Source organism: Pteronotus mesoamericanus, unplaced genomic scaffold (genome assembly GCF_021234165.1).
Source record: "Pteronotus mesoamericanus isolate MK-2021 breed Mesoamerican mustached bat unplaced genomic scaffold, CSHL_Meso_final contig_169, whole genome shotgun sequence".
NCBI classification, from domain to species: domain Eukaryota; kingdom Metazoa; phylum Chordata; class Mammalia; order Chiroptera; family Mormoopidae; genus Pteronotus; species Pteronotus mesoamericanus.
In genome coordinates, this window is record NW_026555068.1 from 22,861,347 (window position 1) to 22,879,241 (window position 17,895).

A 17,895-nucleotide genomic window follows, 5' to 3' on the forward strand; every position below is an offset into this window, starting at 1 on the left:
CAGTCGCTGATCTTTGTTGATTGCAGCCTGTACACGTTCAATATTCTCAAGGGTTTTGCTTGTTGCAGGCCTTCCAGAAAGTGGGTCACTTTCAACAGATTCTTGACCATCTTTCAATCATTTGTGCCACACTTTTATTTGCGCTGCACCCATTGCATCATCCCCAAAATCCTTCTGAATCATCTGAATAGCTTCCGCAGAGGAATGTCCAAGCTTAATGCAAAATTTGATACAGAGTCATTGCTGTATTTGCTCAGTCATTTTGAATGCACCAGCCACACAGTGCACGTGCTCACTAAGGGCATCTACCGCCCTCACTGGCTAGTACAGTGAAGTCATCATTGTTCATGCATGGACACTCCAGTCCACTCTCTTTGGTTGCTATGTTATATCATGTCACACAAACTGTTCTAATTACATTAACAATGGCTAGGCATCTTCTGGACAGACCTATAATATCTTAATACAATTTAGTAGGCAATAAATGTATTATATTACATTATCAAGTTGGTTATGTGAAGCTGTGTATTAACACCCCGTGCCTGCTCTTTTTATATATTTCCAGTCGACACAGGAGAACAAAGGAACTCTTAAAAAAATAACTTTCTTAAAATAGTCATAAAATAACTGTTAAAATCTGCGAATGGCTCCCTGAGGCGCCCAGAACTTATCTGTGGAAAGCAAACGTCACAGTCAGACCTGAGCACAGTACCCGATCGCCAGGACCCAGAACCAGAGCGCTCACACCCGCTCAGGGGCAGCTCCAGGCTCTTGCTTAGCTGCATGTCTCTCGCTGTTTCTTTGCCACCTTCCAGTTGGGGCACCACTGAAATGGGAAACATAAAACTAGCTTCATGGACAAAGTGTCGGCCTTATCTAATTACTAAGGTACTAAGAAGCTATTTGTTATTCTCCAAAACAAATTCAAAGCCAATCAGCCAAAAAGCAAGGCAGTGCAAAAATGCACTTTTCAATGGGAGGTGAGTCAGTGTTTCACCACTGAGTTTTGGGGCCATTTCCAAACAACCAAAGCTTTGTCTGCTGCTGATTGATGTTTATGTAACAAATGCTGGCTGCAAAGAGGGGAGGGGTGGGTTTCTTTGTTAGAGCTACCTCTCAAAAATCCGGACATTAGTTTAATAGGTAGTCACATGGCCTATTACTGTGAAGAGATTTTGTAAAATGGTTGTTAAACTAAAAAATTTGCTTTTACACAGGGGGACTGAGGTCTATTGCTACCAGTAACAAGCTGAAACTCAGAAAGTAATGGGAATATCTTATTCTGACTTCTTACATAACAGTACTTTTTTCTTTGAATTGCAAATTAGCACTTGGCCACTTTTCTTTTCTTTTTCTTTTCTTTTCTCTCTCTCTCTCTTTTTTTTTTTTTGCTGTATTTCTGAGAGGGAAAATGGCTTTCCCTGCACTTACTAAGCAACTGAAAGTATGTGCTCATTGGGAATCTAAATGGAAAATGCAGTGAGTGTTTGTACTGACATTGTTCTTTTGGCACAGTTTTAAGATACAAAAATTGAATCTGCTTTCTCCATGAGGATCCCTTTTGGATATATGCTACTAATTGTCTAATGAAGGCATTATAAATCACTTATAAGTTTTCATATAAAGTACACGGTAACATTTAGCAAACAATATATGTACCATGAAATTCACCAATAAGCTCAAAAACCAGAATAATGCACGTAGTAGTATTTCATTTAAATTAAAAAAAAACTACATGAGCATACCTTTTTGTAAATGCACAGAAATAACTGAAAGCAAACATTCTACACTATATACCTTATTTTATATACTTTATGCCTTTATTTATAGGCTATATATTTTATATTGTATAAGTACATACTGTACAATGTATACATTTATTCTTTATACACTTATACTATATACTCCTGAATTCTGCAAATATTTTACAATCAGGATATCATAATATGTTGCTCATGCAGTAAAACAATAAAAGTTGGCAGTAAAATTTATTGTGGGTGGAGGAATGAAATATAATACAGTATCAATGGCAAAGCCGTGTTCCTTTCCCACTAGACGCAGCGCTATGCAAAGTTTGGGGACCATATGAACAGTGTGAATCTCAAGTCTGCCCTGCAATAGTTTTGTGACCTTCTGCAGTCATAGGTTTTCTCTGAATCTATTTCTCATCGGTAAAATGATATAGTAGAAATACCTGTCCCCAAGGCCACAATCGCATAGGAAGTGCAGTGCAGTTCCTACGAGTCTTGTGGTCGGAGTCCCTTTCCGTCACCAATCACGGCTCAACCTCTATCTCTGCAAGTTAGTCAAAGCCACAGAAATGTGCCCTTGGGCAGTGCTAAGGCATCGTGCTCTGTGTCCTCTACACAGTCACTTCTGTCACCTCAAATACCACACATTCCCCAGGCTTGCTCTTGTTAGTTTCCTTTTCCTAACAGACTAATTGTTTTGTAGACATTACCAGCCTGGCCCCTGCCAGTCATTACCCACAGTGTCCTCGCAGGTTTGCAGGACAGTGATGGTCAGGTTCATAGGGGTGCCTTCCATTGCACCCCTGTGTAACTTGCAAAACTACATGCACATACAGGACACATACGCACACATTCTATTAGAACGTGGGCATTTCCTGCCCTTAAGCTGATGTTCTCAGAATCCGCTCCCTGATCAGAGGGCCCCACGCTGCCTGGGAACTTGTTAGAAATGCAAATTCTTGAGCCCCAGTCCAGACCCAACATAGCAGAGGCTGAGGCGGGACCACAGCCTTAGCCAGCCCTGCGGGTGACTGGCTGCACTTCACGCTGACATGTGAGAACCGCCGCTGAATGGAACAGCCCCCACGCCTCATGGCAGCTACGAACTGCCAAGTAGCCCTGAATACGTTGGAAACTTTTTGGACACCATTTCTTCTCTAAGGGAGTTTGGTGTGAAGCTGAGAGAAGAAAATGGCACTCGGGGGTATGGTGGGTAATGTATGTAATATACACAAACATACATACCCACATATATATTTATTTTTAAAGCAGGGTTTGAAGGGGGGAAAGAGGAAGCTAAAAATAATAACCCAACAGAATTTGGCCCACAACTATTTCCATGTAATTTGATTTAATTTGGCTTTATGTTGGGCTATATTACAAATGGAAATGCTCCAACCACATCTAAAATCTTGTTCTACATGGAAACGAGAATACCAAAATTCATAAGAACTCTAAAGTGAAACCTGAAATAAAATCTATAATTGCAAAGCTACGGTTTTTCTTTAGACAAGTGAATCAAAGACCGGAGACCACTTTACGGGAGAAGAGCAGAAAAGCAAAATTGCAGGGGATTATGTTACCAACTCTTAGAAACTACTGTTGAGATTCTCATGGGCAACACCTCACAATTTTGAGAGGTGAAGGATCTTAAGGGACAGAAGACTGTGTTTCCAATTTAAAGTTTCATCTACAGGATACAGCAGTAAATGTACAAACACTTTTCACTGCGAATATATATCGTTTGCAACGTGGCCATCAGCTTCAGTATGCGATTGGGCACTTTTGTTCGTTCAAAAGAACATCTATCAATTACCGACTTGTTCCCGAGTAGCACATCATCTGCCACTCACGCCTTACGGGAAACAGCTCCACATTCATGGGCTGAAATGGATCCCATCGTGTATTCTAATTTGACCCATTCTTCTTTCTAGTTATGGCCAACAAGGGAAAAGACAATTATCTCATGCATTTTATTGTTATAACTTCGGGGCTGAAATAATCTGGAGGAGCCCTGGAGGGAAAAAGCTTTAGTTTCCCCATCACCTGCTGAACACCTGGGTCCTACCAGTATGTCCAGGTGATGGTGCAGAGGGGACCGGTGCCCTGTGGCATTGTCCCAGAGGGCTCAGCGGGCCTTCGGTGGGCATTTCAGGATCACCGGAACTCCCTCTTTGTAATAGAATAAATTAAGTGACAGAATGGTGTATAGTTGTTCCGACTTACCCGTGGGATACACACTCTACACTGCCGGTGTATCCTTGAAACCACGGATGGATAGGCCTGAACTTAGAGAAACTACTTTTTCCCTTTACAGACATACTCCTTGCAGCAGCTCTTGGCCACATCCAAATTGCCAGAATCACTAGTCGTGGACTTTGGGACCATTATTAAGTAAAGTAAGGGCGAGTTGAACGAACTCACTGCAGTGCTGTGACAGCCCATCTGGTCGCTGTGAGCGCTAAGTGACGAACAGGTGGGGCGCCTTCAGTGTGGGGACATTGGATGAAAGGGTGAGTCACATCCCAGGGCGGGGAGGAGGGGGAGGCCATGAGATTTCATCACACCACTCAGAATAGCAAGCAATTTAAAACTTAGGAATTATTTATTTCTGGAATTTCTCATTTAATATTTTTGGACTCCAGCTGACCGTGGGTAAGTGGAAACTGCGGTGAGTGACACCGCTGGGCGGCGGGAGGGGGAGGTTACTGCGCGAAGAGCTGGGAGGAAAGGGCGCAGGAGGGGCTGAACGGGACGTCAGCGAGCGCCAAGGCGTGGTGTAGCGCAGGCTGAATATACCCGACACTTTCAGACCGCAGCCTTTCAGTATTTCAGTCTTACTGTTTAGCGGGGAAAAAAATGGCAACAATGACAAACCTAGATTTTAGAACTGGCGGTAAAAGAACGCGTGTGATCACTCTAATTCACAGGTCCCATCCTCTCCCACAAACACCAACCCCCACACCTGGTTGGCCGTGTAACCTCCAAGGGACAATCCCCTGGTTTCTGCTTGTCACAGGGCCACGCTCGCTTCTGTCCCTTGGAAGACGTGCTTCCTCCTGGGTAGTCCAGCCGCTCCACGCTGATCTCTGAGTCAGACCCAGCCCTGTTGACTGGCAAGCCCTGAGTCAAGATGCTTGCGGGAGATGCAGGCAATGCCAGAGTCTCAAGTTCTCTACTGACAAGTAAAAAAAAAAAAAAAAGTAAAATTCTCAGCTAGTTTTGTTTTAATTTCTTTTCCAACCCCGCGCTGCCTGAGTAAACAGGAAGGTAGGGAAGGCCCTTAGTTAGCACAGGTAGGTCCTAGGTGAATTACTGTATAGTAATAAGCTCTTTTCTTCCATTGTTGCTCAGATTTCCTCCTAAACACAGTTAATGATCTCTTGGATTAAACGTTTGAAATTGTTTATGACTTGTGTGCTTTGGGGGCACATTATGATGATGGGCTTATAGAGCTCCTACAGATTCAAACTGTCTAAGGAGGCTTCCCCAATAAAAGAGACCTAGATATGGCCAACGTGCAAAGGGGGAAGCCAACAGAATCCCAAGGGCTGTCACCCCTGCCAAATGACACAAAGATGAAGCTGTAAAATTTAAATTATATACAACTCTTAAAGTATAGGGTAAAAACTGGTTCCTTCGTCCTGCGTTCAAATTTGAGATTGCTTCCACTTTTGGGAAATTCAGTCACATCAGTTTTAAAGTTAACCAAGTGTCATTTCAATAAAAATGCTTTCTTTCAGGAAAAAAAAAATTACTCTTTGCTCTAAACTGTATTTTACTTTAATGCCACTTACCGGGTTTGTGACATCTACTATCTCACTTTAGAGGCAAATGTCAGGTCATCTCCAATCACTCTTTTAAGTATTAACTTTGTTTAAACAAAACAGATTAGAGAATGGTGATTAATCTTAAGAGTTTGCTTCAATTTGAGAAGATAATATCATTACATTTCAGAGAGCCTGAAGACTGTGGGGAAAAGAAGAGGGAAGCCAACGTAAGAAAATAAATATTATAAAGAGAACCCAAGGCTTTTATAATCAAAGAAAATGTTTGTCTAAGATATGGAATTATGCCTTCAATATAAAGTGCTCTACATAGCCTGAAGCCTGAGAAATTTTGAACAATCCCTTCGACTTCCTGTATAATTCTTACTGGGAATAACAGATCAACCAGGAGGCAGTGCTTTGGGCTGCCCAAAGGCCAGACTAAAACCTGACCTAAAACATGGGACACAAGAGAGATCAAAGGCTCAATTTATTTTTTTAAAATCACTTTATCTTTGCTAAGGTAATGTGGTGTCTGGGAGCTGTATTGGTGAGGAAGTATAGTCGAAGCTTTTGATGTAGAGGATCAGGGTCCAAATTCTTGCTCTAAAAATGGCGACTTGAGGCAAACATCTCGGCTACAAGAACTTGGGTTTCCAAATCGGCCAAGCTATCTACTGGTCTACAATGAAAGCTGATGGGATTATGTAAGACACATGGTAAAGGCTTCTGGCACTTCACAGACACCGAGTAAACACCGCTTTGCTTCCTCTTATTAGCCAAATGGCATTTTATGTGCACAATGTCTCAACTAAAGCACTGAGCCTAAAGGTATTCCAGAGCCTTTTTAGAGTAATTATGTCCATTTAAATTTGCAGGTGAATTCTATGAGCAGAATAAATCTCTACCTAATAGTGATCTTGCGAAATAACAGTGGAGGGAATTCTGAAGGTCTATGAAGAAAATTATCAGTGGAAAAATATCTTACTTAAAAATCAGTTGCTCAATAAATAGAAAGTCAGTGGTTATGTTTATTGCATTCTTTATTTTAATATTCACGTGTTTTAAGTGGCTGATTTGCCAAGTGCACACTAAATCATACCGTTATTTAAATTTTTTTCCATTCCAAATCTCCATGAAAGCAATTTCTACCTTCACAGCAGTATACATCATGATGGAGAGATTTTAGAGGTCTTAAAAGCTTTGCACTTCATATTCGACTTATCAGGAGCACAATAATAGAAAGTTGTGTCTATACTTAAATCATTAAGCGTGATTGATGAGTCTGTGCATGTAACATTATCAGCAACCACCTATTTTAATTCCAATGCAGATATTCAAACTAATGTCCTGAAAGAAATAAAATAAGTCACTATAGTTGATGGATCGCATTCACAGTGACCAAGAATTTTATGTTCTATACAAGTTTTACCTCCGAGTTTGCAGGAGTATATTTATGTGCAAGAGACAAACTATGTCAGCATCTCTCAGGAACATAAACAGATTTCTCCCCTTAAAGAAGAGAAAACGGATGCCTTGGGGGGAAAATAGAATTCTAGTGATTACTAAACAATGAGCCATCTCATTTTACACCTGAAATCCAGAGTTGTAAAAACGTGACTCTCTTATATTGGAGAAGAAGGCGCACCTAGTACGGGAAAGTGGTTTCCTTTTCTCCCCACGCCCTTCCATTTTTATGGTAAAAGACAACTTGCTAGGATGACTTTCTCAGTGGGCTCTGTAGGCACATGGGACTGCAAAGAACCATTCATCACTCGTTGGCTACAGTTACTGGTTAGGAGGCTGCCTGTATGAGCAGGGTTCTCCCTCTGCCACATTCACTGCTGTATCCCAACCCCTCAAACACTACCTGGCCCAAAGCAGGCCAGGAAATATTTGTTGAGTTAATGAAGGAAAATCATGGTCTCCTTTGCAATCCGTTCAATGCTTATGCCATTTTTAAAAATATTCTTACAGACTGAGTCTCGGCCAGTTCCCTAAACCAAAGCTTTATATAAGCAAGCGTATTTCAGGTACTGAGTATATTTAACTATCTACTCAAATGATCCAATGTACTACATCTATGTGAAATAAAAATACCACATGTCATCACTTCTCAGCAGAGATCAGAATAATTGGTGCTACACATTTGAAGAATCATCTTAAGGAATCTACTGTAATAATGTCTTTGATCAATGCACAATACAGTACATGTCAACATTTTTTATACTCTGAATTAAGAAACTTGTCTAATAATTTCAATCATTTTTTTCCCTTTGACATTAAGGCTAAGACTATTGAAATTATACCTTTTTTTAAAAAAAAATGACAGTATTCATAAAAGCAAATTTTAACTGAAATATAATGAATAAAATAATGTCATAATTTGTTTAATATGTGCTTGGTTAAAAGGCTAAAGGCAATTAAAAATAATACATTGCAGAGCAACTTTCAAACTCACATTTAATGACCAAATTATCAGAAAATCGCCTGTAACTTAAATAATATTTTCTGTTATTGCTAAAGAGCAATGATGTCATTGTACTTAGTGGTTTGGGAAAACTTGAGAGAGTTTGCATCAGGTGGCTTTTATAGTGCATTTGCTATAGTTTAAGAAGTTATTTTTTGACTTCCCACCAAAGTTAACAATTTTTTTCAAAACAATTTTTAATTGTTAAAAGCAATTGACTTTATGCATACCACAGAATTACAAAATGCTAGAATTAGGTGTCATGTAGCTTGATCCTTGGACCAATGGCGGCTGTGTTATTATTATTTTTTATTGGTTGTTCTATTAGCAAGCATTTACTAAGCATCCACCTATTGCTACTATGCTAGAGTGATGATACACGTGCATGAAACATAGTCACTGACAAATGCTCAGCCATTTCTCATGTCTCTCTTCCCCAAAGTCCTCCCTTTTGAAGGTAACGGCCTCAAGTTCCATTTGCTGCTTCCAGTAATACCTCAGAAAACAATGTCTCAGCTTTTGGCGTTGGCCTTCCCCTGCCGAGTCTTGCTGAAGCGCCCCAGGCCGCCTTGGCACAGTGACGGCTGCCCTCTGTCCTTCCCAGCACCATCTCTAACCACGGCTCCCTGACCACTCTATCCCAGAAGACACTTTCTGTTCTTAAAAACACCATGTTTTCAACCTGGAGTCTTCCCAGGTGCCCATCTCTGACTTCCTACGTGTCCCACATGGCAGAATCCTTTCTCCACTTCAGGCTCCAGTGTACAAACCAACCCCACAGAGGCATCCCTCTGAACCCAGCTAAACTACTTGCTCCTCGGGCCCCCACACTCCCCGATGCCCCTGCTTTATTTTAACACTTACCATTGTTCAACCTGATGCTGTTGATTTCTTTACTTACTGACTGGCAGATTCATCCCTAGGAAGGAAGTTCACTGCCGCACTGCCTGAGCCTAGAACAGTGTGCAGCACATGGAAGGAGCAAGAGGAGGGGAACGGCCCCTGCTCTGGATCCCATAGGGATCCACATCACTGTGATTTTATTAATGCGGCCAAGATCGCACAAGCTTTTCTGGCGGTCGGTCCACATTTGGTTGTCCCAACTGTTGAAGGCCCATAGAAGCGAATCTTTTTCACATGTGCACGAGACACGTGCTTACGTGGTATGGGCTGTGGTGTTGAACCCTAGAGGGACGACAGGTCTGGTTGGAGTCATCCCACTGTGTAGCTTTAATCTGATGCTCTTGTCCAGTACTGTTCTCTTTATCTGCTTCCTGTCAACAGCAACTTTGGCAACCACACCTTTCATCTGGAAAACAAACGCATTTCCACCTCCTGTAGTCTTTCATAAGCTAGGCAGGTGCGGTGTCTACTGACGCACGCAATGACTACCCTGCCTGCAGCTGAAATGACATTCGGCGGGGGATTAGGTAGACGGTAATGTGAGTCTGATCATACACACCATTTTGATTTTCTCTCTTCTGTTCCCTCCTCCTTCTCCTTTTCTTCCTCTCATTCTAATTCTTTCCCCTGCCATGCCTTGGGGCTGCTGATGGTGGCAGTAAACCCCGCGGAGACCACTTCTAGGAACCTCATTTCAGTCCCATGAGTGAAATGATGAAAACATTTAATGTGTAAGTGCCGCCCTTTGGTAGAACCATTACTGCCTCTGTGTGTTCAACATGAGACAAGTTAGCCGATAGAATAGTTGCTGTTCTCTGTAGAACCAGCGAGCACACCCAGAAAAGAAATTACTAGTAAATACAGTGAAATGTCATATTGGTACTGAACAGAAATTAGGCATTGCTTTCCCTAAATTCTTGGTTTTATTAACTACCATGAATCTATAAAATCAATGAGGGCAGTTATCATTCTATTGGTTTTATTGATTAGTGATGGGAAGGTGAAGAAACCAGCTCAGAGTCCTAAAGCAAATTCATTGCTGACATTACTGCAGCCTCCGACCCCTCTCGAGGGCCCAGCCCCAGAATGAACTAAGGGCTCTGTCCCGTGGCCACACATCGGCATCCTGGGCTGCCTATTTCCAACAGACCCCAGCAGGAGCCACGGCTGTCACATTAACCTACCGAGTCTGACTAATGCCTGGACTGCCACAGTTCCAAAGGACCGCAGTCGCTAAACAGAGAAATAAGTTGGGCCACTGAGCTGCCTTCATTTAGAAGAAGTGGCAGGATTTAAAGAAAAGCGCTACATGCTGGACAGGCAATGGAAAATCCAAACAAAATTTACCACCTCAGTAGAAAGGTGTGACTGACACTTGGGACCCCCTGCAAAGCAGCATGTGCCACAAATAAACAGCAGCAAAGAAATGAAGATCAGGGAAACCCGCTGTGCACTTGCTCTCGCGCTTTTCTGAACGAGGCTGGACGATGCCCCGTCATGGGACAGGGCGAAGCGACGAGGGCTCACTTCCTCAGAAGGCCTCTGCTGTTGCAGACAATGACGTCTGGTCTTCAAAACTGTTCTAGGAACCGAGGCCAGAGATGAAGTAAACTCACCCAATGTTCCATTTCCAGGTAAGGAGAGAATGATTTCATAGACTGTCAATAGCTCCACAGCAATTGACATTTGCGCATTAAAAAAACGATAGCATTTCCTTTTTGTTTGTTTTTGTTCTAAACTGTTCTGAAGTCTTTGTGTCATTTCCCAAACCCTCAAAAGTGTTATATCATTTAAGGACATTAAAGGCATTTATTGGTTATAGAAGGTAGACATGAAAGTAGAAAGAGATTCTGAAACTGCAATTTTGTGAAGAAATGCAAGACGCTCATTAATTTAACTGGAACATAACACTGAGCATAGTTAATAAAGTCCAATAGGACATTTGCAAGAAAATATATTCATGTGAGAGGTACAGTGATATTTGCAACCTCTCAGCAAATTGTGAAGCGGTCAGGGTTCCCTAACCAGTTCATACTTTGTCAGGCTGCACAAGAATTTGTCTTCTCTACATTTGTGACTTGGCGTGGGAAACACACAGACCCTTAACGGGCGCCGTGGCCTTCCTGGACCGCTGAGGAAGGAGACTGGGAACACGGAAGTCCACATCTTCCCCTCCATCGGTCTAGGCGTCAGGCCAATTGCCAAAGCTTACATATTTTATAATCCTGGAGTGGAAAGCAAATATAACACTGGCTGATCCGGAGGCCACGTAAATAAATGCATTTGAATGTCAGGAACAGTGACTTGCATGCCGCCCACACTGCAATTAAACCCTTCTAATGAGTAGCTGTGAATTGTTCCGACATGCACGGCTGGTTCAAACAATTCCATTTGTCAAGATAATACAATTTTAAAAGTTAAGTCAGCCCAAAGAAAACCAGTTCAAATTGTTTTTTTTTTATCATGTTGACCACCACAATGCTCTAACACCCTTAACTATATTATATATTATAACAGAAAAGATAAATGATTTCATTCTTGAAAGAGCCTTTGAATTTGCACATGGCGAAGACAACCAGTCATGAGTGGCCTGCCTTTCCTTCATATTCTTCTCTAAGTTCTGGAACCTCAGCAATAAAAAGAAAAACAATATTGGAAGGCAACAGGCATGTTTTAAAAATTATTTTACTGATGTGAGTATCAGCTTTACATTTTACCTAAGGAACTGTGACTTGTTGAATCAGTGAATGGTATTTTTGATGTGCGCACCACCTGAAATATCTTGGACAACTCCTTTCCTTCTCTTCCATGTTCCAACACTACCCAAGTTTCCCCTCTATGTCTTACTTCCCAGTCTCGTTTGCAGACTTGTCTCCCCCTCCCCATCACTGTAATTGTCCAAGACTCCATCCTCACCTCTGCTCATCCTCTCCTCTGACTCTGGAACTTCCCATCCACACCATCGATTCACAGATGACTTAGCAACACATCCTTAATCTATCCTTAGTTCAGACTTTTCCTCCAAGCTCCAGGCCGATCTTCAGGCCTATTAGACATATATTCTTGGACATTGCAAAGACACCTCGAACTCACCTACGTAAAGTTGAATTGATGGTAGCCTCCTGCCACATGGCCTATGTGGAGAGTTTCCTTCCTCAGGGAATGACATCACCACCCAGTTATGCACGTCAGAAACCTTGGAGTTATCTTGGTTGCCTCCTTCTCCAACTCACCATGTCCAAAACATCATCAATGCTCATCAATTTTATCTCCTAAATATTTCTTCCATCAGGCACTTCTCTCCGTCTCAGATAACCACTACCTAAACTTTCTCTCACCTGGACCACGGGGGGAGTAGCGTCCAGGGCAAGTTTCAGATAAAATGGTCACACAGAAGGACCAAGAGAGTTTTAAGAACTCAAACCAATGGAAAGGGCATGAGAACAATCATGGGAAACACGTTAGATTGGGACTGAAAAGAGGCCACTGGGTTTAGGAATTAGGAGGTGACGGATGACCTTGGCGAGTCACTTCAGGAGAGATGTACAGATGGATGTGAGGCAACAGTAGGGTGAGGGGTGAGTGGCAGATGCAGTGATCAAATAAAAACAATTCTTTCTGTGCTGTTGCCGTGAAGGGAATGAGGCAGAGTTGTCTCGGGAGGAGGCAGAATTGAAGGTACGTTTTTAACAGGATGGTTGAGACTCATGCATTTTATAACCTGACTGGGAAAGGGAAGCTACTGAAGATTTGAGAGCCGGGGAGGACTTAACAGAGCAAGGATCCAGAGGAAGCAGAAGGAATCCCATCCAGGGCACAGAAAGATGGGAAAACCACCCAGAAGATGAATGGATCAAGAAAGATCTTCTTTTTGGTAAAGAGGAGAGAAACAGATGGAGTCTATATGCCATGACCTCTCATTTCTTAGTGAGTTAGGAGGAGGCATTATCAGAAATGGAAAAGAAAGCTGTTCCATGACATCCAAGGTTCTGGATAATTATTTGATCCAACAAACATTTATTTAGTGCTTACTGTTTGCTGAGCGCTGGGCAGTAGACCAGAGAGAAACCACTACTCTTCTCATGAAGATTCCAACTGTCCAGGAGGTGAGATTTCTGCCAGCGCCCGGATTCAGTTGCCAAGGAGGGGCGGGCTAAGGGAACAACTGTGAGGAAAGAACATCTTCAAACCAGAAGCCCAAAGCCTCAAAGAACACAAGGGATGATTTTGAGGTTGTATGTGATGACAGAAAGCGGGCTTCACAAAAGGAAATGCTGAGTGAAGCCGGTAGACGAAGAGTGTCCAAGAGGTGGTGACAATGCATTACTGTCCCCAGGTCTCAGAAGCCAAATGCGAGGGAACACCGGTGGGCATATGCTTTCAAAGCCATGGGATATGGTGTTCAAACAACAAATAGGCAACAGGTGGGCTCCTGAGGTGCGTTCCGCGTGAGGTAGTAACTGTACCTCCACTGAAGGCTCTGTGGGTGCAGCGGGAGACCCACCACGTTGCCGTTGCCAGCTGGGCTGTTCCCCGAGGAGGCACCCTGCTCTCCCCCATCTCCCCTGCTCTCGCAGGCCAGGCCTTGCAGGGAGAGATGCTCGGATCTGAGGGGGAGCCACCCACCTGTTCAAAGTCCACATAAGATAACTTCAGGACGCGCGGAGGCATTTTCAGAGATTAGCATGCTGATGACACCCGGTCTGCATCTCCCCTTTTATCTCTAATCCTGACACCACCATTTCACCATCCAGGCAGCATCTGAGGGGCCCCAAAGGGCCTGGGATCAAAGGGAGTCAGAACAGGATTAATCCAGATAAGACAGAGGCTATGATGATAGGAGGGAGAAAATATTTAAAGAATGAGGCACGCGTGCGCCTGCGTTTCTCCGAGGAGCATAGCTTTCCCCGACTGCCATGGTGACTTCTGGCATCTCAGTTGATCTCAGCTGACGTCCGTGAGATGACAGGCCTGACACAGGCAAGCTTATTTATAGTGCCAGATGCAGAGTCAGTGACAGACTGTATCTGAAGGGACTCCTGCTCCGGAATTCCTCGCCAGCTGTGGCTGACCAGGGTCTCGTTAAATGACGAGCCCACGGCCAGGGCCTATGTCCTTGGCTTTTCCCCACAGAAGCTCCTTTGCCAAAGTTATTAGCAAAGTGAGAAATACTACTCTACTTTCCTCCGGTTTCAACTATTGTTTCTCCAGCCATTTTAATTAATCTTGGTGTGTGAAATTTCTCCTGAATCTCTTTCTCTGAGAAGTTTAATTTTAGAAAGCCAAAATGTGCCAAGCAATCTGAAATTAATTACCCTATTTTTACACTTTGAAAATAGCAAACTATTCATCAGTTTTGGTTGTTCTTTATAATCAGAATGTGTAATGATTTTTTTCCATTAAAGCCTTTTCATGATTATTTGGGATATAATATTACTCTAAGCAACAAACATCAGTTATTGTTTTCCTTCCTCCTTATTTCATTTGGATTGTCAGCAATGCTATTTACTTCCTCCGCTGACTCTGCCTCTATTTGGTTTTAAATCTTTTCTATCTAATTTTCAACTGGATCTCATTCCAGGAGAAAACCCCAGAAGTAAATCTTTTTTTTTTTCTCCCCTGCAAGATAAACTTAACTCTTAAGGAGGCCACTTATTCATATGACCTAAGTACCAAAGTTTTTGCAGCATAGTAAAGTCAGAGTGTAGCTATGTAATAAACTTCTGCCAAGTTTTAGACACAAATAAAATATAACTCACTAATAATGGAAAGAACTCAATAAATTGAACACTGAAAGGAGCAGAAGCTACAATACTATACAGAACTACAATCAAGATTTTGAAAAACTCCGCCCATCTTAAGAGTCCCAGATAATTATTTTTTTTACAGAAAGAACATTTATCTAGAAGAAAGATATGTTCAAAAATTATGATCTCAGCCCTTTGTGTCTCTTTTCTCTTGTTTGTTTCTGGCATAAAAAGACTCAGGTGTTAGTATGAGTCACGAGAGGAGGTAAGTGAGTGAAAAAGAGAAGCGAACCCAGAACACTAATTTGAAAGAACGTAAGCACCCCTTGGTTCGTTGCAGCATTATTTACAGTTGCCTAGCGATGGAAGCAGCCTAAGTGTCCATCAGCGATGCGTGGATAAGACAGCTATGGGACGTCTACACACTGGAATACTACTCGGCTGTAAAAAAGAAAATTTTCCCCGTTGTGACAGCATGGGTGGACACAGAGAACATTATGCCAAGTGAAATAAGCCAGCCAGAGAAAGACAGGTACCATATAATTTCAGTTATATGTGGAATCTAATGACCAAAATCAACTAACAAACAAAATAGAGACAGCCCCACAGACAGAGAACAGGATGACAGCAATGGGGGGCAGGGGTTAGGGGTTGGAGGGATCAAGCAAAAGGAAAAAGGACTCATGGACACGGACAACAGCGTGGTGACTGCCGGGGGCGGGGCATAAGGGGGATACCCAGTAATGGAAAAAATACAATAAAAAGAGTATGAAATTTGAAAAAGGAGAGAAATTGTGTTTGCATTTTTTAAATAATAATTTTTAAATACTGTCATCATCATTTTCTAAAATCATCATAGTTTAAAGTTACAAACAAAAAGGTGATTCGGTGCTCACACATAAGCCTCTATTATGCACTACCAACAACGGAAACATTCCTTCACTTATTTGTTCATTTACTACGTAGTGACCGAGCGCTACTATCTGCTGGTTACTGTCCTCGGCCCTCAGGGACTCAGGAGAGCAGCAGTCAGATTAATGGGCGTGGGGGGGGGGGGGGGGGTTGGATATATACATACATTTCAGCATGATAAGAAAATAAAGCCAAGTAAGAGGACGGTGGCCAGTAATGGGGCCGGACCTTGACAACTGCACGGCAGCTGAGGCCTAAAGGACGGTGAGGAGCCAGCCATGGGAACCGGGGTGAGAACGTTCCATTCCGAAGGAAGAGAAATCACAGAGGCCTTGAGGAGGGCATCAGCTTGACTTGTTCTAGTTCTTAAAATTCCTCCTCTGACAGTCAGCTGTTGGCGAACTCTGGGGAAGCCATTTTGCTATAGAATCCTGTAAGGCTGGGGAGAACTAGGGGCTCCCCTGACCCCAGGCTCCCATCCTGAGGATAAAGCAGCTAAGAAACAGGGAAGGGAAGAGCGTTATGTACAAGTTAGGGCCTTGGAACTGTCCCTTCATCGCCACATCATTCATTCATTCATTCACTTAGTCATTTCCCCAACTTACTTAGAAGTAGCACTATTCACCAAGCCACCTATAGTTTTATGGTACGGAAAACAAAAGGAACCTATATATCCCAGTAGTAATAACTAGAATTTCCAGACATTTCTCCCATTTCTGGGGCTGAATGCTGCAGGCCAGACTTGGACGTTTTCCAAGATCCCTTTGGAGGTCAACGACAGGTCGTAGTCTCTTCCCTGTATTTGAAAGTCTGGAAAGCTCTGGAAACAGAATGAGGGATACTCACTGGCAACACAGCAACCCCTTGGACTGCCTTATACTCTTCATCTCACCAGTGCGAATATTCATGAGTTTTACAGAGGACATGGTTGCAATGTTTAATAGTCAAATGTGGCCCTAGATTTCATTAATGGTGTTCTATAATTGACAAGACCTCCATCATAGTACTTTGTAAAAATCCAGAAATCCTGGATGCTGAATGAGTTTTGGCTGAAGGACCCTACAAGGATCCACAGGTTTTAAAAGTATTCCCAGAATACAGAGCAAGGTCCACGGGCGCCACCTCTGCTCTCTTTATGACGGTAAACGGCACTGCTTCATGCTCGGACGCCTGTGCACGTCCCTTACAATTTGAAGCTCATCCGGATGCCGTGTTTAACATCATCAAAAGGGTTTCTTACTTTACACCAAAACAACCTTGTGAAAACATTTTCACATGTAAATGGTTTAGCACAAACATTCAACATGCAAATTTCACATAACATGTCTTCAAGTCTACAAGGGGAAGAGAAAGTTTGTATGGCTCATTATAAAACGGCCATGAAAGAGATGTAATTGCCTGTGGATAAACATATCATGAAAGGCATCAGGCATTTCACAGGGCTGAAGGAAGTGTTTATGAGAATTCATGTCCATGTCATGAATAGGCAGATGGTCTATTTAACCAAACGTATTATACGTTGTCGTTTCTTATCAGCTGCACCGATTCAGGAGTGATGAGAAGAGCTGCAGGCAGATTTGCAGGCAACCATCCGTCGAGAGGCATTCCTTCCCCACGCTGTTCTAGAATGGTCACTTCAGAAATATGATGTCTTATTCAGGGCAAAGCATCAAGGGTGAGCTCGTCATACATCCCTCGTTTGGTATCTTTAAACAACAGCTACAACATCTCAGTAAATGTTGGTTCATGGAGAAAAGAGTGGATAACATGGGAGTTTGTGGGTTGGTTAAAAGTGGTGATTTAAAGGGGATTCTGCCGCTGTTTTTTCCTTCGCTAAACCCACAAACCCGCTTCGCTGCCTAAGGGTTATTAATACCGTAGCCAAGGCAGATGCAAATTTCATCATGGCACTTGCTGGTCTTCTCGCTGCCCACGGGATAAAGTTCCCCGAACAGTAAGTTTCTCAAGGATAGAAAATTCTGTGCATGGCGCCGTCCTTTGCTCTGCCCTGGGAGACAAGAGCAGTGCTTGCACATAACAGGTGCTCAACGATTCCTTCCTGAAGGTTCTGCCCAGAGGTAGTTCTTGCCACCTTTTCCGCTGCCTCATGGCAGGGCCCTGACTGTCTCCCGTTCCTAAAACACCTCTCTCACAGCCCACTGCCCTCCTCTTCCATCAGCGTTCACCCGTGTCCGACCCGGAGGTCGTCCTTGAAATCTCACACCAGGTTACCTTCCTGTGTTCCCATTCAGCCTTGACTTTCCCTTCTGAAACATTCGTGCCATTTGCAATTACGTACCCACTATCTCATTCCCCCACACAGCTGTACGCTTTCGGAGGCGAGG

General features: G+C 42.9%; 1 protein-coding gene across 1 annotated transcript in view; it reads right to left on the reverse strand.

Moving 5' to 3' along the window:
* TENM3 (teneurin transmembrane protein 3) overlaps positions 1–17,895 on the reverse strand; it is a 548,392-nt gene that overhangs the window by 445,485 nt on the left and 85,012 nt on the right. The gene's annotated exons all lie outside the window — the stretch shown is intronic.